Source organism: Aedes aegypti, chromosome 2 (assembly GCF_002204515.2).
Source record: "Aedes aegypti strain LVP_AGWG chromosome 2, AaegL5.0 Primary Assembly, whole genome shotgun sequence".
NCBI classification, from domain to species: domain Eukaryota; kingdom Metazoa; phylum Arthropoda; class Insecta; order Diptera; family Culicidae; genus Aedes; species Aedes aegypti.
The window spans coordinates 53,651,484-53,676,507 of NC_035108.1; the positions used below are offsets into that span (position 1 = coordinate 53,651,484).

Sequence of the window (25,024 nt, forward strand, 5' to 3'; positions counted from 1 at the left end):
GCAATTTGCAATTTTTTCCGTGATTTTATACATGGGTCGAACTTTTGCCCCGCTGATTCGAACTTTTGCCCCACTATGGGCCAAAATTTGTTTTTAAGCATTTATGCAAAAACTAATACACCTTAAAGCAACCTTATGATAGGCCTAGAAACGCCCTTACATAAAATATTGAAAATGATTTTATCTTCAATTGGTTCCATACAACGAAAGTTTGTCCAAAAATTATAATATTCACGTCGAAAAACAACAAATAGCCATAACTTTTCCCAATCTCAATCGATTTTTATGATATTCGGAGTGAAAGTCTCTTACTTGAATAGCATTCGAACCACCATGACATTTATAAGATTTGTTTTGAATTGAGCTAGAAATCTTAAAAAGAAACTCTTACCCTACTCGAACTTTTGCCCCACTTTACTCTATATTTGGTATAGCCAGAAACATAAGATGGTATTAAACTACGTTCATCGTGTTTAGTCACATAAAAATAAATTCTAGTGCAATTTTTGACGCGTGCACAAAATGTATAGAGTGGAAATAAGACAACTCGATACCATGCAGTCCATCGGACATTGCGAGTCAGCACTGCCGGAGTGCAAGTCTCTTTCAAATTTAAGCTATTGTCTCACAGCAGTGCGTGAAGCACCGGAAATGATTTGAGTCGCACTCCATTCATGCCTTGAGGTCGTTTGAAGTAGGGATGGGCAAAACGGCTCATTTTAGTGAATCGGATCTTTTGAATGGTTCAGCAGCTCAGCAGCTCCCAAATGAAGAGCGAACTGAACCATACAACGGACAAAAGAACGATTCACTCCCTTTTGCGCGACATGTGTTGAAGCTTTCGTCTCTTTCGTTCTTCCATTCTTCGTACATTCTTCCACAGAAACTCACGACACATGGCCGACTTTCCCTACCCGAACCAAAATGAAGAAGCAAAATGTACTTTGCTAGCCAAGTGGACAATTTTTCTCTCTCTATCTCACACCTGTCTGTAGGTATGTGAGTGAGCGGGGCAAATTTGTCTTTCTATGCTTAGAGCGTTGAGAGCAAAACTGTGCTTGCATGTGTGGCGTGACGCGACACCCATGGTACGTGTGAAGCGTTATAATAAAGCCGAGAAACGAACAAAGGAGGATGGGGGAAACAAATCGCTTCGTTATTCCGGGTCACTTTTTGTCTGATCTGTGCTGATCAAATGAACCGACTCTCGTCAGAAAAGAGCCACGGATTACTCGTTCTTTTGAATGATCCGGAAATTTTGATCGGCTCCGATTTTTTTTTTGCCCATCTCTAGTTCGAAGTTCCCCCATCCTCTTCGATGGAAAACCTGATTACGCCCATGATGGAAACGGAGACCGCAAGAATGACGACGACAACGCTTCGAAGGAAACCGGGGAAAAGCTCCTGGAAAATGAATGACACACAGATATAGGAACCGGCACATCGGAGAGCGCCATGAAAAGGAATGGCTTCACTCGAGAGTCGTTCTTTCCCTTGGACGGAAACGGAAGGTCACCGTCAACTATGGCGGCAGGAATCAGAGAGCACGATGCGACCAAGTCACAACTGGGCAGGGCAAACGCCGGAGTCGGGGACGGTCGCGGGAGGAAATGTTTAAATTGTGGCTTTTTAATAATCCCCAGATCAGATTTCGTCGTTGCCGTTCCGTTTTGGGGTGGATTACGTCTTCCGTTTTGGGTGATGAGGTACGATGGTGTGGAGCTTGGAAGGGGACCGGCAATGGTTTGGTGCTGCCTTTAGTGGAATGGACGACACTATTACGAGGCAGCACACGGTATTTGCTTTCACCTAGCGTGAAAGCAAAGACAGATTATTGGACTTTTAGTAGGTCAGGACGGAGCTTTTGTTGAGAGGTGGTGTGAGTGACATTCAAATGTCAAGTGGAAGTCTTAGTCCTTGCAGAATTTCCCAACTCTAATAAATTTCAAATCCCGATCGATTCGCACTGAATCGCTTTCACGTGTCAAGCAATCACGTGGTGACACCAATCCGTGCGTGTATCGAAACAAAGGACTCACCCTGAATCATCACTAAACCATCGATTGAGAGCAGGAGTTTAGCATAAAACAACCATAAACAGTCAATATGGGTGCTCGCTAGCGTCTAGCTTCCGTCACGTTGACTGAGCCCGTATCAAGTTTCCGGCCTGCCATGGGAGCACAGACAAACAGATGTAATGTTTGTAACAAATTTCTTCAAAATTCATCGCTCAGTTCACACCTTCATCATCTGCTGCAGATGGCGCTAACGTGAACCGTCAAACACGAAGAAAAACGATGCGCGCGCCTCTGGTGGTGAGATTTGTAACAGTGAATTTAGAATTTAGTGAATCGTTGAATTTAGTGGTGGATGCAAATTTCGTGTAACGTCTGTTGGCCCATGACGGCAGCATGACCGTGTGAGGAAATCGCTCAAGCAGCCTAAGCAGCCAACCGTCTCAATCCTCCCGGTGATCAACTGCTGATTGACTGCCGTTGTTGTGTTGTCGTCGCTGTCGCTGTCATCAATCCTCATCTTCATCGTCGTGCAGTTCTGGTTCATCGATCGGGTTGTACTAGGCAATGAGAACCTGGACTGACATGTCGGCGGCGATAATGTGGGATTTCGAGCAAAATTACAATCAAACAATGAGAATTTAGCAAAGAGGAACGGAAAGCCTTCCGGCGGAGATTCGAATCGGAACGGAGGCATATCGGGTAGCAATGTGTTTGCTGTTCGGGTTCGGATTGATTTCCGAATGAATGGCGCTAAGATTTTCAGGGTAGATGATATAGAGTAGCGTATAGTTGTAGTTCCTGGAAATCGAGGCAATTGTGAAGTTTGTGACGTTCGCTGTTTAAGAGAGCACTAAATTGTGGTGGTAGTATCAGATGGCTAAGACATCAGTTCTAGTATCTGGTGATAGAACAGGACTAATGCCAGAATTTCTTTGGTGAGAAGATACGCCAAGTTTGGAATAAACCATTCGCAAGTTTAAAAAAGATACGACTCCATCAACTATAAATACAAACTATACAATCTCAAAGCGAAGCTCGAAGTTTTCCAGCTGTTTTTTTTGGTCCAATCGTTGTCATAATATGGAAAATTGGCTTGTCTGTGATTTACAAAATTTATGATATAACAATTTTTCGAAAAAGTAGACATAGTGTTGAGGATATACTTTTGACAAAATTACAGAAAATACTTTTTACGCCTTTACTTTCGGAAATAAATTTGAAATTCAAGCTCACATTCTGGAGAGACCTCTAAGGATATTTTAGTTGAGACCTCTTTGGATAGTTTTTATTAATAACCTTTTTTATATATTAATTTATTATTATTTATATTCATGGGACTTGGACAAACTTGCAAGGGATGGTTAACTTACATGCAGACACATATGGATACTCCAATGACGACTTATTCAAAAACATCCGTCTCCAATTTTTTAAAGACCTTTGTGGAGACCTATAGAGAGCTCTGAGAAAATTTCTGAGCAGATCTCTCCGGAACCTATTGCAGGGACTTCTGTGGAGATTTTCATGCACTTTTCTATAGAGACTTCTTTTAAGAGTCAGTTGACATATAGGCTTCATACGAAACAGACGTGTATTGTTTGCCAAGTGAAAACACCGCATATATTTTCGCTAATCGGACTTTGTCCGTAAGGCTTATTCATTAAGTTTTCGTGTAAACGACTAGTTATCATCCTTAAGGATGGCCGGATTCCGCAAAAACTCAATCGTAATTGACTTTAGCGTCATGCCAGTACGACCAAAGCTGAACGTTGTGCAAGAGTTCCTGTTCAAGCAGATGTCCCTAGACATGTCGCTAGTCAAAAACCTGCAGACAAGCATTACTAAGTCCCATGTCATCATCGAACTGGACTCCGCAGCAACAGCTGAGAACGTCGTTATGCTGCACAACATGAAGCATACACTTGAGCATGACAAACAGCTCTACCATATCCCAGTGCACCCGACAGACAACGCCATTGAGGTTAAGGTGTATGACTTGCCTCCACATATGCCAAACAATCTCATCTCAGCGCAGTTCTCAGCTTATGGGAAGGTTCTCTCCGTGAAGAACGATGTCTGGAAGGACTATTTCCCAGGCATCCCTAACGGAGTGCGAATAATTCGTATGGAAATCCAAACGCCGATTCCTTCGTATGTCCCCGTGGCCGGAGAGCTGTCATACGTCCTGTACAGTAACCAGGTTAAGACCTGTAGGCATTGTACCCAGAAGGTCCATATCGGAAAGACATGTTCGGCTGCTCGAAAGGAGTCTTCCCAGAATGCAGGAGAGAAATCAACATTAGCCGAAATTGTCAGTAACTCGCAAGCTAGTACCAACGAGTCCCCGATAGAACTCATGGAGGCCACAGATAGTGAATCTGATGATGAATCAGTCGCGTCAAAAGAAGCTACTACCACCCAGCTCTCCACGGCCGATTCACTGGCCATAACGATGAAAAAAACCAGCAAATCTCCTGAAACGCCCAACTTCAGTCAACCCGTCGCCTCTACATCGAATTCGTCGAAAATTGTCACCTCGGAAACCGAAACAGATCCTCTTGGAGGTCGCAAACGAACTCTGTCGCCGAAGCAAGCTGAGCAAGAATCACAACGACCTCAACGCCGAACAAAATCTCAGCGACACACTTCAAAGTAAGGATAACTTTCTTCACCATCGAAGCCAAACATTCCGTCCATGCTATCTACATGTCCATCTACGCAAACCGTCGTTGGAGCACCTTAATTTCTCAAAGGTAAAAATACATTGTATATGTCTAGCCGTAGCGCCATCAGATACTGCCGTCCTGAAAATTTCAATAAACTCCTCAGAACTCCACCTGCAAAATCGTGTCATCAACTGTAATTCAAAACATCACCATCGACCAAAATCTATTTCACCGTTGGAGCAACACTTTCCTTCCAAGGTAAAAACAAAAAGTATATGTCCTGTCGAAGTGTATTTGGATGCTACCGTCCTGAAAAGTACAACAATCTCCGTAGAAGCCGTACCGAGTTTTATCTGCCTTTGGGATTGCGATGACTGTTCATGCCGGCTGGAAGGTTTCTTATCGTTGGAGCATCGCCCTTTCCGTAAGGTAATAAAACATAGTAGGGAAGGTGTACCGGTATTCGCCATGTACCAGTTATTCGCCACCCCTGATTTTATACCGTTTTACTTCATATATGGTTGCCAATTGTTTAGTGTTTGCTAAATTGCTTTGAGATGATACGGAAACATTCTTGGAAACCGCAAAATTTTCTCAGAAAATAATAGAAAAAAATCATTTTCCTTAAACTTTTTGCTCCTTTGCACCTATTTTTAGCCACCTGTTCCTGAATTCGCCACCCTCCATAAGAAATCAACGTAAGTGGCGAATTCAGGAACCGAAATTAAAATCGTGGCGAATACTGGTGCAAGTGGTCCAGTATTCGCCACCACCATTTTTAATACAAAAACAAAGTTTCTGATTAGTTTTTATATTTTCCCTGCTGAGCATGGATTGAAAGCTTTCGTTTAATGTCCAGACAGTAACCAAAGGTCTTTTGATTTATAAATAAACAATATTTTTCCTTAGGGTGGCCAAAACTGGTACACTTACCCTATATGTCCTGCCGTCGCGTTTTTGGATACTGCCGCACCTGTCAAGCAAATTTCAACATCCGTAGGCCAAATCACAACAGCGGCTCTCTCTTCGACAGAAGGATACAATATCGGAGACACAACTACCACGATCTCGATGCTTGACGAACATCAGCAATAATCAAATTGTTGTTTACGGTAGGACACCAACAACACAGGTGAGCGATTACAGAGATAAACCGGCTGACAATAGGAAACTTGTCATTAGAGTCACTATTATACACACTGCAAATGATTTAACAGCAAACGATAAGTCTCAGCGACCGGGAACGCTTTTGAGAGCTCACTTCACGGCTAGGGTACATTTCGTATACTTGACTCTTTAAAATACAAATGGATTCATTGAGCTTCAATTTAGCAACCATAAACATTGCTAATATATACAGTCCAACTAAAATAGATGCTCTCAATTCCTTCCTACGGTTCAACGAAATTGATATAGTTTTTCTGCAGGAAGTCGAAAATACGTCTATACAACTGACAGGTTACTCAATTGTTTTCAACATTGATAATAGAAATAGAGGTGTAGCAATCGCTCATAAGCCCAGTATTGAATACACAGCAGTTCAAAATTCTCTGGATGGTAGGCTAATAACAATAACACTGAAAAATGGGGTCACGCTGTGCAATATTTATGCCCCTACCGGAGCGCAAAATAGGGCATCACGAGAGGACTTTTTCAACTTCACTTGTGCAAATTATCTCAGAAATTGTACAGGACCGATTATCTTTGGGGGTGATTTCAATTCCGTTGTAAATCCCAGAGACGCGACTGGTGCTACCTCACGGAGTAATATGACGTCACGGCTAATGAGTTCCTTAGACCTGATTGATGTTTGGCGTGTTTCTACATCGAAATGAGACCGAGTATACTTTCGTGCGTGCTGGATCGTCCTCGAGGCTAGATAGGTTCCTAGTTTCTAGATCGTCCACTAGCTGGCTACGAACCATCAATCATTCAGTTACGTGCTTCAGCGATCATAAAGCAGTGTTAATGCGAATGGTTTTACCAATAACTGGTCCCATCATCGGGAGAGGCCTATGGCGACTCAACCCTCATGTTTTAGAGGATGAAGATACGCAAAACCGTTTTCAAGCTAGATGGAACTACTTAGTCCGACAAAAGCAAAATTATCGTTCCTGGTCATCATGGTGGTTAGATTACGCAAAACCTAAAGTTGCATCCTTTTTTCGTTGGCGGACTTCTCTTCAGATTCAAGACTTCCGTAATACTATGAATCTCTTACACGGTGAACTAACTAGGGCTTATCAACTGTATGCCAATGATGCAACACAATTGACACGAATTAATAGGATCAAAAGCATTATGCTATTGAAGCAGCGTGAGTCATCAAGCAACTGGCGACAACTTAAGGAAACTTATCTGAAAGGAGAGCCAACTTCCTTATTTCATTTGTCGGAAAAGAACTACAAGCGTTCAAAAACCTTGATTACGGAATTGGATGTTGGAGGTGATATGATCAACGACAGTGGTCAAATAGAGCAATGCGTTGTCACATATTTCGAAGATTTGTTCCAAGAAAATAGACAGCAACCGACAGGAAGTACCTTCCTACCCACTCTTCGCATACCCGATCAAAATGTAGCAAACGAAATACTAATGGACCCAATTGAAGTCAATGAAATTAAAAATAGTTCTGCTAGAAAATCACCAGGAGCTGATGGACTCCCAAAAGAGTTTTACCTGAAATGTTGGAACACGATAAGTCGTGAATTTACCTTGATCTTGAACGAAATGCTACATGGTCCTAATATAGATTCACGCATGATGAATGGAATTGTCGTTCTAGTGAAGAAAAAGGGAGTCTGCAAAACAATAAATGGCTATCGTCCAATTACACTGCTGAATTTCGACAACAAAATTCTAACTAGGATTTTAAAGCAGAGAATGGCTCCATTATTGGAATTTGTCGTATCCAAACATCAGAAATGTGCAAATGGGAAACGCAACATTTTTCAAGCAACTAGCAAAATTCTAGATACGCTTTCCGCTCTAAAACACTCCAAAAAATCATCACTGTTGGTGTCCTTCGACCTTGATCATGCTTTTGACAGGGTGAAGCATAGCTTTCTTTTACAAACAATGCAGCGGATGAACTTCAATGCACAACTTGTAGAACTTCTGAAAAGAATAATGGAAAACTCTTCATCGCGAATACTCATCAATGGAAAACTGTCAAGGGCGTTCCAAATACACCGGTCGGTGAGGCAAGGAGATCCGCTCAGCATGTTCCTCTTTGTTATATATATGCAACCATTGATCGACAAGATTGTAGAATCAGGGGACGCTGTTGAAGGATTGAACGTTTACGCGGACGACATCAGCATATTTGTTCCTAATATGCAGACATTACAACGTGTAGTGCAGGTTATCCGGGAGTTTCAAACCACATCTGGCGCAATCCTTAATCTGCAGAAAACGGTTGCTCTGAAAATAGGAAATATTTCATCAGGAGATCAGCTGCCTTGGCTAAACTTCTCTAATTTCGTAAACATCCTAGGCATTAGATTCTGCTGCAGTGTCAAACAAACTATGGAGTCAACATGGATCAACGTAATCAAAAACATGAAATGGCGTTTGTGGATGAGCAGATCGCGCTCGTTGAATTTAATACAAAAGATAATCTTGATAAACACATTCGTATCCTCCAAAATGTGGTACACAGCGTCAACGCTCCCATTACCAAAAAAGTTTGAACAACAAATCCTTAAGGAATACAGGAATTTCCTTTGGATTGGTGGCAAAAACCACATACGCCTTGAAACTCTTTTTCTGACGAAGAACCGTGGTGGCTTAAACCTACATTGTCCGGGGTTGAAATCTGTGTCGTTATTAACGAACAGAATTCTTGAGAATTTGTACGATCTGCCGTTTTTACGTGGACTTTTAAATAAGGACCAGATTCTTCAGATTCCAGCTGCTTACCCTCAAGTCAAAGTATTTGCTTTGGAAGTGGCAACACTGGTCAATAAAACTCTGGAGCACCATAGTTCTTCCAACATATATTCAGAACTACTTTTAGCGGAAAATGATCCTGAAGTGCTGAGCGTTAATCGTCGTTGGAAGGTGATTTTCAAGTATATAGCAGATCATCGAATTCATTCACAATATCGCTCAGTTTGGTATACCGCAATCCATGGGAAGATTAATCATAACGAATTATTCTACAAACAAAGACGCCGAGACTCTCCTTTATGCGACCGTTGTCCAGGTGTCATAGATACCGTTGAGCATAAGCTTTTTTCGTGTCTTGCGTCAAAACCTGTTTGGATTTTTGTGAAATCAATAATTTCAAGAATGAAGCCAGCCCTTCAACGGAAGTCACCGAATTATTTTCTTTTTCCTGAGTTAAGAGGCATACCAGCACTCACAATTAATCAGCTTTTTGCAAAATTTGTATACTTCATATGTTGTACTCCAGTAGAACAAATTAATGTTAGTAGTTTTAAGCTTGAATTGTAAATCTAAAAGTTTTATAAGTTAGTACTCTAAATAAATTCAGACCAAGATAAAAAAAAAAAAAGACTTAAGTGGAGACCATAGTGGATAGCTGTGCAAAACTCTTGGAAACCTCTACTCAGAAATCTGTAGAGACATCAATGGAAGCCACTGTTCTTGTTGTGGAGAACCTTGTGACGAATTCCATCCAGATTGAGTCGAAAAAAACTTCGACTTGGATTAAATTTTGCACAAGTTTTTGGTATGCTAGAATAAGTGTTTTTCATACAAAAATCGACCATTTTGACTCAAGAATAGCTGGCCCAAAAGCTTCTACATGAAATGTATTTGAAAAACTCTTACTCCGAAACCGTTGATTATAGAGAAGAAATTCTATGAATAAGTTGTAGCGAACCATTTAAACTCAAAAAAAGAAAAATACATTATTTTTTTTTCAAGAAAAATTTAAAAATAAAATTGATATTTTAGATTACACAGAAACTCCATTTATATATTTTTTTTAATTTTCACCATGGTATTTTGATAGGAAACAGATCTTTGGGGCAACGTTTGAAGATGGAGAAAATTTTATTAAAAAAGTTTTTCTAAGAACTACTTTTGATCAATTTTTACATTTTTGGTTTTTATTGTAATAAATACGATCTGATGATTCAATAAGAATCTTGAAATCATTTTGAACCTTGATGATTATCATGATCACTTCGAGGCTATGGCTTTCAGTCTTAAATAAAACTAAAAAAAAAAAACGGATTTTCGCTTACAATCCGTTTTTTGAATTTTTTTTTAAGACTGAAAGCCATAACCTCAAACATCAATATAACAGTCGCACCTCCAAGCATGATCACTTCTTTAGAAGTAGCAGTTTTCGAATTACACCCGATTCTTTTTTTTTTGCATTGGGGGATGCGTACCGTGTTAAAACAACCGTGCAAAACAAATCCGTGTTATTTCGAGGAACCGTGCAAAAAAAAATCCAAAGAATTCCGAAGATTCCTGCGAATTCGGGTTTTCGCAAATCTGAAAAAAAAATTTAGGATTCCAGAGGGATTTTCGTTATCCTTGAGATTTATAGAATCCACGATGGCAACTTCCGGTTTGTGGGAATCACCCGTTCCAAAAATACCCATATTGCACGTGTTCCAAGTGATTTCTACGAACCGGAATTTCTCGCATCTACTCGTCGGCCCCGTTTCAAAAATCCGGTCAGAATCCCAGGAATTCTTATGGAATCTTAAGAATTACTTCGAATGAGAAACAATCAGGTTATTTCAAGAAACCATGCAAAAAAATCTATGTTGTTTTGAGAAGCCATGCATGCAAAAAAAAATCCGTGTTATTTCGCGAAACCGCAAAAAAACCGTATTATTTTAAAAAACCGTGCAAAAAAAGCCGTGTAAAAAAATCCGTGCAAAAAATGAATCGGGTGTTTATCAAGTTTAATGCAAAAATTTTTTTTTAAAATCCGCCATTTTCATTAGTTATTCGCGGGTCTCCATCAAGAAAAATAAGAGAGATAAATATGGCCTTTACCCTTTCGGTTGTCGCGCGAATTTTTGTAACGTGAGTAGTCGCGCGTTGTACTTTGTACAACACCCTTGGTTTTGCGAATATCTCAGGAGTCTGACCACTTAGAAAGATGACGTCTTCGGCAAAGTTGTTCAGTAGCTCAAGGGCTATTATTGTTTTAGCCATGAAATTCAGGATTTTGCCACTAGGCGGCGCTATTGAGCATGAAACTTTTGTATCGCAGATCTCAGGATCCTGACCACTTAGAAAGATGATGTCTTCGGCAAAGTTGCTCGGTAACTTATGGACTATCATCGTTAGAGCTAGTTGATTCAAAATTTTGCCAATAGGCGGCGCTAGTGAGCATAAAACATTTGTTTCACAAATATCTCAGGAGCCTGACCCCTTAGAAAGATGGCGTCTTCGGCAGAGTTGTTCAGTAGTTCATATTATTTCTTTGTTCGATCCTTAAAGTTTGAGATTTTATTAAATAATGATAGTTCCTGAGCTTCTGAACAACTTTGCTGAAGGTACCTGTCTTAAAAGTCAAGATCCTGCAGTATCCGCAAAACAAAAATGTTATGCTCACTAGCGCCGCCTGGTTGCAAAATATCCTATTTCTTGTCTCAAATAATGATAGTCCTTGAGCTACTGAACTACTTTCCCGAAGACACTATCTTTCTAAGTGGTCAGGCTCCTGAGATATCTGCAAACAAAAGTATCATGCACACTAGCGCCGCCTTGTGGCAAAATTTAGAATCAACTAGTTCGAACAATGATAGTCCTTAACTTGCTAAACAACTTTGCCGACGACGCCATCCTTCTAAATGATCCGGATCCTGAAATATTTGCAAAACAAAAGTAAAATTTCAATGCCCACTTGCGCCACCTAACGATCAAATTCCGAATTAAATACGGTACCATCAGATAGCGCTTCACCTCCAGAACAACTTTACTAAAGACCCCAAGTTTCTATCTTATCGGGATTTTGAGATATACCGATTTAAAAATGTGGTGTACTCGAACCGTATATAGTGCGTTCATTATTATGCAACTTTCATGTACATTTGTTGATTTTACCGCAATATTAAGGGTCATACTGTAAACAAAAACTGTCGAGTATTGTTTTTAAGAAGATTCTTGAGGAATACATTTTGGTTTGGTGTCGATAGATATCATTGCACTATGGTCCAGGAATCAGTTTTACGCGGAAAGATGCATTTTGAGCTTTAGAATGAAACATTAGACAAACACGGTCTTCTACAAAGTTGTTTGTATTAGTTAAGCCCTTTGTTTGGTGTTATTGAAAATTAGGGTGGACCACATTTCCATAGAAATTGTGTAACTAACTTTCTTATTTGTAGAAATTATATTATACATGCTTCAGCAAAGTTATAGACCATTCAATTTCAAGCAACTTTGCCAAAAAAAGTTTTTTTGTATCTCTTAAATTGACCGATTTAGAGCTTTTTTCCTGCAGTGACATAGGGTGGTCCGAACAACAAACTGGTTTTCTGGCTCTAGAGTTTTCAATTCAAATTTCTCATCAAAGTAGTCTATGAAACACTTTTAGAGCTTTGAAAAATGCGTAATTTGGTGAGTGAAGAAACTCGCTACCTCCTTCCGTTTAGGAGTTATTGTTCTTTTTCTCTCAAAAACATGCCTACTTTGATTGTGAATATCTCTGATTGGGGCAAACATAAAAAATATCTTTTGACGGCATTCAAAAGGCAATATAAAATTGTATATTATGTCAAAAAATTACAGATGTATTGTAACTCTAATAAAATGCCTTGAAAAACAAAGGATTTTAAGCAGAAAAACTTTAATAACTTTTGAACTAAAATAGATACCATCAATATTTTTGCATGAAAATTTGCGTTTTGTTAAATTCTAAAAGTCGCTCATAGACCGCATTGACGTACAAAGTACAACAGCGCGACAGCCCGAAGGATACTCTTGAAAACGTATTGTTCTTGATGGAGAATCACGAATAACTGATAAAAATGGCATATTTTATTATATAAATATTCATTTTTTGCAGTGAACTGGATACAATCAACAAATTACTATTTCTAGAGTATTGATCATGATAACCATTATAGTGTAGAATGATTTCAATATTCTTATTGTATTATCAAAATGTGTTTTTTTGACAGAAAATCAAAATTTTGAAAATTGAGCGAAAGTTGCTGTTAGAAAAACTTTATTTTCAATTTTGTGTCCCCAAATCTGTTTCCTTTCAAGATTCTATAAAATAAAAATAAAATAAAATTTGAAAAATGGAGATTTTTCTGATTTTTTTAATTTAAGTTTTTTTTTTTAATTTATCATGATTAAAAATTATTTTTTTTTTGCTGTCAACTTTGCTATTTCTTTATAGAAAATTTTACTCTAAAATTAACAGTTTCGGAGTTCGAATTTTTCAAATATATTGCATGCAAAAGCTTATAAAATTTTTCCAAAAAATATTCTTGAGGCAAAATCAATTTTTCTATGAAAGACACTTACCCTACCAAAGCAAAAACATATGCACGTATCAATGAGAACACAAGAGAAATTTTAGCAAAAAAGTATAGTTTTTGGCGTAAGGGCCCATTTACATATGCTAAAAATTCTACCTTAATAATTATGATTTGACCACAATATTTTTTGGATTTTCCTCAAGAAGGAAAAATCTGTTTCTGTTGCAATCTATTCGCCATAGATTCAGGCCATAGGACAATTCTGATGAGACTTATAGAATTTGTAGTACTTGTTTTAGGAGAAATATTTAGTAAATGTAGAAAATCATAAACAAATGTTTAGATAAATGACTGGATGATATTTACAACTAACAATTGAAATTTTATGAAATAAGTACGTAGAGGGTCTTCGTCTTTCAGATTTTTTATCTAGATAGTTTGTTTCGCATTCTCTTTTAAGCGATTGTTCTTCCAATCTGATAGAAATCGCTTGAGAAATATTCTGCCAAACTCAAGAAAAACCTGCTTAAGATCAATTACAGGACTAGTTTAAATGATTTTCTGTTGAAATCCCAAGAGGAACTCAGTGTAAACTGTTCCAGGAGTTTTGAAAGAAAGCACTGACAAAGTGTGGAAATAACTTTCTGTACGGGCGTTCAGAGGAATCTCTTAAATACATATGGTTGAATTCCCAGAAACATTTTTTTGGAAGAATCACATGTGATATTCCTTGTGAGTTCATTGGGAACAAATTAGTTTAGTTCTGGAGAGATGAGCCAACCTATGGCTTCAAATCTCATGAACAAAGATATCTTTCAATCTATCTGTTCTCAGCAGTGAAAAATTAATTTTTAAAATATCGTTGTTGTGCAGCGATGTGAGACAAAATAACAAACAAATAATATCACCACAAATCTATGCAAACCAAAAATGGGCAAAAAGAATCGGAGCCGTTCAAAAGCCGTTCATCACTCAAAAGAACGCGTGATCCATGGATATTTTTTAACGAGAGTCGGTTCATTCGATCAATAATCAGACGGCACGGATCAGACAAAAAGTGACCCGAAAAAAAACGAACCGATTCCTTTCCCCTATTCTCTTCCGTTCGTTTCTCGGCTTTGACACGTGTCTTGCTTTGCGCGCCATTTAAGCAAAGTCTTCTGCTGCTCCGTGCTCTCAGTATAGACAGACAAATTTGCCTCGCCCACTTGCATACAGGCAGACGTAAGATGGTGAGGAAAAGTGCTCACTTGAACGGCAAAGCACATTTTGCTTCTTATTTTTGGCCGAGTATATCGTGAGTTTCTGGGGGAGAATGTCCGAAGAGTGAGAGAGCGTAAGATACGAAAGGAACGATGCATGTCGCGTAACAGGGAGTGAACCGCTCTTTCCTGTTCGCTCGGATCAGTTCGCTCTTCCTTTGCGAGCCGCTGAGCCACTGAACTGTTCAAAAGATCCGGTTCACTAACTCATTTTAGTGTCATTCAAATGGGAATCGTGTATAGAATGCATTGCCCATCTCTATTGCAAACTACGAAAATTGTAAATATCGAGTTTATTGCGACCAGCATTACTCTCATTAAACAAGAATTTGCTTGCTAGATATAAATCCTTGCTACACCTATGCCGAACACTTCCGAAAAGTATGAATATTTAACATTTAAATTAATAATATCATAAGTAAATTCTTCTGAGCTAGCAGTTACGACCCTGAACAACAGAATCGTTATATTTTGTAGAACCTCATATGCATCAATAGCATTGAACTTGAGGTGCAGGTTATTGTTCTTTTCTTGGAAACTAATTGACATATTGCAATGGAATGTTTCAACGAAATCTTCATACAAATCTTTTGTGTTCGGAATAGACTGAGCATAGAATTTTCGGTCAAGTTTTTGTCGATGTGTCGGTCTAGGATCTTTTCGTAAAGAAAATTTCCCTGATTTCTCTGGACATACCGTATTGTCATACATGCCACACGATATACTAATGTGAAAATGAAAAAGATAGCTCTCAGTTAATAACCATGAAAATACTGAACGAACATGTGATACCAAAAAGAAAATTAAGAACGATATTGTTCTAGATAAAATTGCATGATTTTCCTTGTTTTTTTTTGGTATGACCCCATTTGTTTCTTGTGATCAATCGCAAACTGTTAAAAAGATAACCGTTCCATATGATTCACGCATTTGTTTGATATGCCCTCCCTAACGCGTTAACACCCGAGCCTTCTGCAAACAGTACCACTTTTCCGATCCTTTTTTCCTCCATGCGTCCACCATCCGATCCATTTCCTCATCGATTCCAGTCCGAGCGGGGCAATTTTCCCTTCGATTTTATCGTATTCGCTCCATCTATTTATTATCCCTCCACTGACTGACTGGAAACGGGAGTCCGCTTTTACCGGAATGGGCGGCCTTCTGCGCCCATATCGGCGACCCTCCGGCAACGCTATTTGTAACATCCGAATCAGTCCCTGGAACTGGAAACGGCGGCGAATGCGAGCATCAACCAATCCAACCCAATGCAACGCAACCTTCTGCCAGTAGTAGGGCAGTTCAAAAAGTTTAAAAATCTAATCTACAATAAGTTTTCTTTCAATCCTTACGATAATAATAGTGGTCTGTGAACATTTTGATCCACCAAATCAAAATGCCAAATTCCTGCAAAACGCTGAAAATTTGACAGAAATCTGTTTATCTTATATGAATTGTAAGTAACGCACGGAAGTTGAAATTTACAACACTTTTTTGCAATTTGAACCACCCTGTCCACCGGCCATGCAATGCTCTCGGTCGATTTGCCGGAATTGCCTCGAGGAAATGGAAACAACGCGGGCGAAACCCGCTAGCTCGATCTCGTTTCATTACTACAGCCTTCTCGGCAACCGCCATCCCTTCTTCTCCATCAAATTTTATGTGCGATTGTACGTCCATCACATTTGGGTATTTTTAGAATTTATTTCCGACGCCCGTCAAGCCGCTGGTTCTGCCACACACGCACTTCTGGTCCGGTACCCAACGCACAGAACAACGCACAGTGGTCCAGGAATCAGTTTTACGCGGAAAGATGCATTTTGAGCTTTAGAATGAAACATTAGACAAAAACGGTCTTCTACAAAGTTGTTTGTATTAGTTAAGCCCTTTGTTTGATGTTATTGAAAATTAGGGTGGACCACATTTTCATAGAAATTGTGTAACTAACTTTCTTATTTGTAGAAATTATATTATATATGCTTCAGCAAAGTTGTAGACCATTCAATTTCAAGCAACTTTGCCAAAAAAAGTTTTTTTGTATCTCTTAAATTGACCGAGTTAGAGCTTTTTTCCTACGGTGACATAGGGTGGTCCGAACAAAACTGGTTTTCTGGCTCTAGAGTTTTCAATTCAAATTTCTCATCAAAGTAGTCTATGAAACACTTTTAGAACTTTGAAAAATGCGTAATTTGGTGAGTGAAGAAACTCGCTATCTCCTTCCGTTCAGGAGTTATTGTTGTTTTTCTCTCAAAAACATGCCTACTTTGATTGTGAATATCTCTGATTGGGGCAAACATAAAAAATATCTTTTGACGGCATCCAAAAGACAAAACAAAATTGTATATTATATCAAAAAATTACAGATGTGTTATTTTTGTAACTCGAATAAAACGTCTTGAAAGTCAAATACTTTTTATCACAAAAACTTTAATAACTTTTGAACTAAAATAGATATCATCAATATTTTTGCATGAACATTTGCGTTTTGTTAAGTTCTTCAAGTCGTTCATAGACCGTTTTGACGAGAAATCCGAAATAAGAAAGATAGGGCTCTAAAACTATTTTGAAGATTTTCATAGTATGTATTTCTTTATTATTTTGCATTTTGGGCATGAAAATGAAATTTTAGACAAAAATGATCTTCTACAAAATTGTTTCTAAAAATGTAAGCTTACATACTGTGTCATTTGAAACTAGGGTGGTCCACAATATCACACATATCATATAATCAACTTTTTTATTTGCAAAAATACTGGTATATGCTCTTAGGCAAAGCGGTAGAACTTGAAATTTTGATCAACTTTGCCAAAAAAAGTTTTTCTGTAGCTCAAAATTTGACCAATCTAGAGCATTTTTTCCTAATCGTCGCAGGGTGGTCCAACAAAAATAAGTTTTTCAACTCTAGTTTTTTAATATTATTTTCTCGTCAAAGTCGTCTATGAACGACTTTTAGAACTTAACAAAACGCAAATTTTCATGCAAAAAGATTGTTAATATCTATTTTAGTTCAAAAGTTATTAAAGTTTTTGTGATAAAAAATATTTGACTTTCAAGACGTTTTATTCAAGTTACAAAAATAACACATCTGTAATTTTTTGATATAATATATAATTTTATTTTGTCTTTTGAATGCCGTCAAAATATATTTTTTATGTTTGCCCCAATCAGAGATATTCACAATCAAAGTAGGCATGTTTTTGAGAGAAAAACAACAATTACTCTTAAACGGAAGAAGATAGCGAGTTTCTTCACTCACCAAATTACGCATTTTTCAAAGCTCTAAAAGTGTTTCATAGACTACTTTGATGAGAAATTTGAATTGAAAACTCTAGAGCCAGAAAACCAGTTTTGTTCGGACCACCCTATGTCACCGTAGGAAAAAAGCTCTAACTCGGTCAATTTAAGAGATACAAAAAAACTTTTTTTGGCAAAGTTGCTTGAAATTGAATGGTCTACAACTTTGCTGAAGCATATATAATATAATTTCTACAAATAAGAAAGTTAGTTACACAATTTCTATGAAAATGTGGTCCACCCTAATTTTCAATAACATCAAACAAAGGGCTTAACTAATACAAACAACTTTGTAGAAGACCGTTTTTGTCTAATGTTTCATTCTAAAGCTCAAAATGCATCTTTCCGCGTAAAACTGATTCCTGGACCATAGTGCAACGTGTGGGCAGGGTTGCCACATGTACGGTCTTATCTGTATTTTACAGATTTTCTTCAAAATTTCTTCAAGCTTTGGAAGCTTCTTCCAAGAGCTTTGGAAGCTTCTTCCAAGAGCTTTGGAAGCTTCCTCCATGAAGCTTTGGAAGCTTCCTCCATAAAGCTGTGGAAGCTTCTTCCAAGAAACTGTGGAAGCTTCTTTAAAGAAACTGTGGAAGCTTCTTTAAAGAAGCTTTGGAAGCTTCTTGGAAGAAGCTTTGGAAGCTTCTTTATGAAGCTTTGGAAGCTTCTTGGAAGAAGCTTTGGAATCTTCTTTCAAGAAACTTTGGAAGCTTCTTTAAAGAAGCTTTGGAAGCTTCTTTAAAGAAGCTTTGGAAGCTTCTTCCAAGAAGCTTTGGAAGTTGTTTTCTAGAAGCTTTGAAAGCTTCTTCCAAGGTGCTCCGAAGCTTCGTTTAAGAACCTTTGGAAGCTTTTTCCAAGAAAAGTTCTCAAATAAGCTTTAGGCGCTTTATTAGAGAAGCTTTGAAATTTTATCGGAGAATGTGTAAAAGCTACTTCCGAGAGTATTTAAATTCGGAGACTATGAATTATTTTGACTCTCATTCTCAGATCTACGAAAATTTCCATAGATCTGGCACCGCTGCGCATAGGAAACAGAACCGGCACCAATCGAGCGAGCATCGACCGCGATTACATGCTCGCTACGAAAGTGTGCGTAAGCGTGCGTATCCGTTTCTTCGTCAGCTGATTGTATCGTAGAAGAGTGGGAAGAACTGCGGATCGGATGGTGTCGGCAAAAAGAACGCCCCCACTCCACGTGCGTGCTGGATGTGGTTCGCCTCGCACGAGGATCGATATTTAATGAGAATCGGTTCGATGTGTGCTGGCTGGCCGTATTTATTACCGGAGCCTTGCTCCGTTGGTTGAAGCGAACCGAAACAGACACATGTCGATTCTTTGGGATTCTCCGTTGAATCGACCGACCAAGGGAAGCCTTGCCGATATTTCCATTTGCGGGATTGATGTTTCACTTTTCCGGTTCGATTTCCCTTCCATTTTCCGACCGCCCCCCCCCCCTCAAGCTTCACATAAATCCGTCCCGAGCAGAGGCCCCCGGACACTGACTCCAAGAGGTGCTCTCCGAATTGCGAAGAAGAAGAACTGCCTGATGGTTCGGTGGTTCTCGAGAAGGATTACTTATTTTGACTCGTTGCTCGTGTGTTCGTTGCGTGTCGGAGTATTCTTACTATGAGAGCTTGGGCGAGTGCCGAGTAGGAGTGTGCGTGTAAGTAGGAACAACGCAGTCATCGGCATTTGTAAATGGGTTATTTCACGCCTGAAGTAGGAACAAAATCGACCCGCACCAAAACACTGAGCTGGAGCGGAGTGGAAGTGACTGAAACAGGCAACGACTGCGGTGGAAGCTATTCAGATTGGGGCTTCTATCAGTTGGAAGGGTCGTAGCGGTAAACGCCAAGATTTTCAGCATGGCCAAGCTGAGAGTCGTGGGTTCGAATCTCACTGGTCAAGGATATTTTTAGGTTGTAAATTTTCTCGACTATCAAAGGCATAGAGTATCTTCGTGCTTGCCACACAATTACGAATGCAAATATTGATCAATTTGCAAAGATAGCTCTCAGTAAATAATTGTAGAAGTTCTCAAAGGAACACTAAGCTGGGAAGCAGGATCAGTCCCAGTTGGGACGTAACAGCAGAAAGAAGAAAATAAATAGGGTGCTCTGGCTGGAGCTGCTTGCGAGAAGTGATAGGAGAGGATTTTTGATACCGATATAGGTTGGCTGGAGGGGCTCCTCTAGTAGATAGAAAAAATGGTGTTGGTGCTTGTTTAACCCACCGTCGGTCGCCCTAGTGTACTGAGTACACGCACTTTGCGAAAAGTCGAAAAACACGTTGAAAATCCCTTCAAATTGATCCGGGTGTTGGTCCTATTCCAAGATCTACTCTTCTTCTTGCTTGTAGAGAAGAAATTTTTCGAAAAAATCAACGATAAGTATTCGAAAACATCGTGTTTTTAACCTAAGTTCTTAGGCGTGTACTCAGTACACCAGTGCGACCGCTCGTGTAACTTTTTTTTACCGGGCCCGTCACACGAGCGGTCGCATCGTGTACTGAGTACACGCGGAGCAAATTTGATACTAAATCCAAAGCTAGGAAAGATAGAATATGGATGTCTTCGGCAAATTTCTTCAGTTCAACGGTACCAATTGGTCAGTGGACAAAAACACTTTGGAACTATCCTCAACTTCCTGTGGCCATCGGATTGTGCCCCGGGGGAACCGATGTAGTGGACATTTCGCAATCCAACATCTCGAACACAAATATCTCAGGACCTAGATTTTTTAGCAAGATGGTATCTTCGGCAAAGTTGTTCAGTAGGTCAAGGGCTAACATGTGATAGGCTGCTTGTTTCGAAATTCTGCCACCAGATGGTGCTAGTGAGCATTTAATTTTTCAAACACCGATTTTAATCACGAATATCTCAGGATCCTGATTTTTTAGAAAAATGGTGTTTTCGGCAAAGTTGTTCAGTAGTTCAAGGGCTACCATGTGATGATCTTCTTGATTCGGAATTCTTTCAATAGATGGCGCTAGTGAGCATGATATTTTTCGAACACAGATATCTCAGGATCCTGGTTACCTATAAAGTTGACGTCTTCGACAAAAGTGTTGAATAGGTCAAGGTCTAGCATGTAATATGCCACCCAACTTGAAATTCTTACCAACAGATGGCGTATGTTGATCGCGAATATCTCAGGATAACGATATATTAACAAGATGGTGTTTTCGGCAAAGGTGTTTAGGTTTTGTTCATAAATTTCATAACGCTAAAAATGGCCATTTTTGACACCCACCCACCCCCTCGTAACGCTTTTTGTATGAATATTTTACAAATTTTGTATGAGTCATAACAGCACGAGGACACCCACCCACCCCCTTCAGCGTTATGAAATTTGTGGATGGGCCCTTAGTAGATTAAGGTCTTAACTTGTGATGCGCCGTTTGATTCTTACACAAAACGACACTAAAGATGCTATTTTTCGAACGCAGATATTATTGGATCCTGATCGCTTAGAAAAATGATCCTGAGATATTTTCATTACTAAGAAACATTACCCCTTCGGCAAGGTTGTCCATAAGATGAAAGCCTAAATGCAAGGAACCTCAAGTTTTAAAATTCTTTCAACTGGTGGCGCTAGTGAGCATGCATATTTTGATTGCTAATATCTGAGGATCCCGATTACATCCAAATATAAACTTCTTAGCTCAAAAGTTCAGTAAGTCAAGTACAAACTTGTGATGGGCCACACTTGTTCGAGAATTCTTCCACTAGTTGGTGCTACTGAGTATGCTATATTTTCAACCCAAATATCTAGGATTGGGATTGTTTAATCATGAAAATGACGTCAATTCGAAAGCGGTGCTCTTCAGCATGAAAATCCCATCAGAATGTACTTCAGAATTTCAAGTACAGTCAAATTTTCAGTCGATACTCAAAAGATCATCGACTCATGGAACACATATTCTTTAGAAAGCTGATAAAAGAGAGCATTATAGTAAGTATGAGTTTTTGTTTTAAGAATGGTTTCACGAGTCGATATCGAACTATGGAACTTCGACTAATACAGGTTTGACTATATTTGAAAATATGACGATCAAAATCATTGCCACGAAAACGTGTAAGCCCAATGCTAAAATGACTTTGTTTGGCCGATGGGCCAACAGGTGGCGGTAGTGTGTAAACGTCAAACATGAATGAAAACGACGCGAGCGCTGAAGCCTGCAGTTGGTCGCATATATGCGAATCGGTCGTTAAAAAATGATCGATGGACACCGATGAGAGTGTGACGCCTTTTTGTCTGTGCTGAGATCAAAGAACTGTCAATGGTGGTTACAATAAAGCAATAGGCCTTTTCACGAGACGTCTCAAATCAGCTGATTCGGAAGGTCTTTGACAGTTCTTCTATGCAAATGCCGAACGTGTCGGTGGTTCTAAAAGGTAAACAATAATACAAAATAACGATCAAATAATGATGAAGGCGTAATCGGTTTTCTAGAAAACATCTATTCTGTGAATTCAACTGAATTTTCTGATAAAATTGTCAATGGCATACTGCAGTAGCACGTAGTATTTTTCTGCTTTCAAAGAGTATATTTCAAGCACAATGATTGGTTTAAATAATGCGAATAATAGCCTTAAAACTTAGACTTAGTACACACGGCTTTTCAATTTTACTTCCATTTAACAGTCGCTCTTCACCCTTGGTAATTACCGGTCCTCCACCGATAGAAACGTATGCAACATGGACCTGTCCCATGAAAAGGCCTATCTAATATCTAATGAGCCTATGCATGCTATTAAACGTTTGACTTTTACTGTGCGCGCTGTTTTCAAGTTGCCCGTGAGAGAGAGTGAGACAGCACCAACACACGGCGCACAGTAAAAGTCAAATGAATTTATGGCACGTACAGAGGCTCATGGGTGGCAGAAAGACATTAAACAAAAACGAAGATGGATGTGAGTTAGTGCAAAGCTGAGAGAGACTCGCGAAGAGGAAAAATATCAACGTCATATGCAGCCCAGATTCCCCTCTCACGAAACGTCAAATGCAGCCCACCGTTTTTATGGCTGAAAAAGTGAAAAGTATTGTGTTCAAAGTAAAATGTTATTAAAAACCTTAGTCGGCGGAGCAGTTTTTCCCAAAGTTGCAGATAAATCTAAGCAGAAGATTAATTATTTCTAATGTCTGCTACGTTTGCTGGTGTGAAATTTCACTCAAACGGCTATTTATGATTCGATGTGATGCAAACTCAATCATATTTTGCTGAGAGGTTCATGTGAGGTTTTGAACAGCATGCGCATAATTAGTATAAACACAAAGTGGAATAAGAAAAAAACTCAGCAATCACAGAAAAAGAAGATCGTCTTCGCGAGTCTCGTCTCAGGTGCGAAGTAATATGAGAAACTCGGTCTCTCATGGCGACTCACGGGATGGCACGCACACTACAACATTGTTCGAATCACCTCGAAAGTGATAGTCATTGCCTGTGTTGTTTACAAATCAATTCAAAGTGCTCTTTGTACTAGTATAACCATATTATTATTATACTAGCTCAAAGAGCACTTTGAATTTATTTGGAAACAACCAGAGAGTGAAATTATCGGTCACGGCGACAATCATTAGTCTATCGCTCAAGCTGATTTTCCGGAGGAAAAAGACGTGCCATAATATCAAACCCGACCAGTACTGCGAAAGTGTGCTCTCACGAGATGTGCAGCAACGAATTTAGATTATCATCAGCAACGAGAAGTTTGCGTCCTACTTTTCTACTAAATATAAAAATAATATTGTTCAGTTTGTACCTAGAATTTGAAGTAGAATGAACCCTATACGTTAAATTTTATTTTGTGCTTATCTATTAATTTACTGGTAACGAAATGTTTTAACATTTGACAAAACGTGCATTGATGAGCATAAATGATCAGTATCATAAGATGTTCAGAAAATTAAATGCTCACTGGCGCAGGGTTACATAATTCCAAATATAATTGCCAATAACATGTGAGCTCTTTCCTTACCTAATAACTTTGATGAAGACGTCAAGTTTTAAAATAATCGGGAACTTGAGATTCTGTATTTGAAAAAAAAATAAACCAGGAGCTCTTTCTCTAGCCTGATGAAAGTATTTGAAATCTGGCAGCCCATTGCATTTTGAATTAAATTTGGAAGATTTTTGAGTAGGTATATTTTACACTTAACACGTTGGCCCGTGATATACAGAACAACTTCATCAAAGACACCATCTATGTAATCTAATTCAATTTTCCTAACCAGGATCCTGGAATACTTGCATTCGAAAATTTCGTTTTGTGGAAGAATTCCGTAGCGGTAAACGCACAGCTATTCAGCATAACCAAGCTGAGGGCCATGGGTTCGAATCCCACCGGTCGAGGATCTTTTCGGGTTGGAAATTTTCTCGACTTCCCAGGGCATAGAGTATCTTCGTACCTGCCACACGATATACGCATGCGCAAATTGTCACTGGCATTGTAAGTTCTCAGTGAATAACTATGGAAGTGCTCATAAGAACACTAAGCTGAGAAGCAGGCTCTGTCCCAGTGGGGACGTAACGCCAGAGAGAAGAAAATGTTTAGTCCTTGATCTACTAAACATCTTTGCCGAAAACACCATCTTGCTAATATAAAATACTAATACAAAATACAGCATGATCACTAGTGCCATATGGTGGTAGAATTTCAAGTTGGGTGGCATATTACATGCTAGACCTTGACCTATTCAACACTTTTGTCGAAGACGTCAACTTTATAGGTAACCAGGATCCTGAGATATCTTTGTTCGAAAAATATTATGCTCACTAGCGCCATCTTTTGAAAGAATTCCGAATCAAGAAGATCATCACATGGTAGCCCTTAAACTACTGAACAACTTTGCCGAAAACATCATTTTTCTAAAAAATCGGTATCCTGAGATACTCGTGATTGAAATATTGCATGCTCACTAGCGCCATCTTGTGGCAGTTTTTCTTGTTAGGTAGCTTATCATATGTTAGCCCTTGACCTACTGAACAACTTTGCCGAAGATACCATCTTGCTAAAAAATCTAGGTCCTGAGATATTTGTGTTCGAGATGTTGCATTGCGAAATGTCCACTACATCGGTTCCCCCGGGGCACAATCCGATGGCCACAGGAAGTTGAGGATGTTTCCAAAGTGTTTTTTGTCCTCTGACATATTGGTACCGTTAGACTGAAGAAATTTACCGAAGACATCCATATTCTATCTTGCCTAGCTTCGGATGTGCAATCAAAATTGCTTCGCGTGTACTCAGTACACGATGCGACCGCTGGTGTAACTTTTTTTTGAGCGACTGACGGAAGGTTAACACAGATGAAGCAGAGCTTTAATCGGGATCCAACATCTCCACAGAGCTTTAATGTATCGTGCTG

At 39.1% G+C, this 25,024-nt stretch overlaps 1 protein-coding gene across 5 annotated transcripts in view; it reads left to right on the forward strand.

The window, feature by feature from the left end:
- Window positions 1-25,024, forward strand: part of LOC5566288 (RNA-binding protein Musashi homolog Rbp6) — a 1,418,593-nt gene that overhangs the window by 453,000 nt on the left and 940,569 nt on the right. The window lies entirely within an intron of this gene.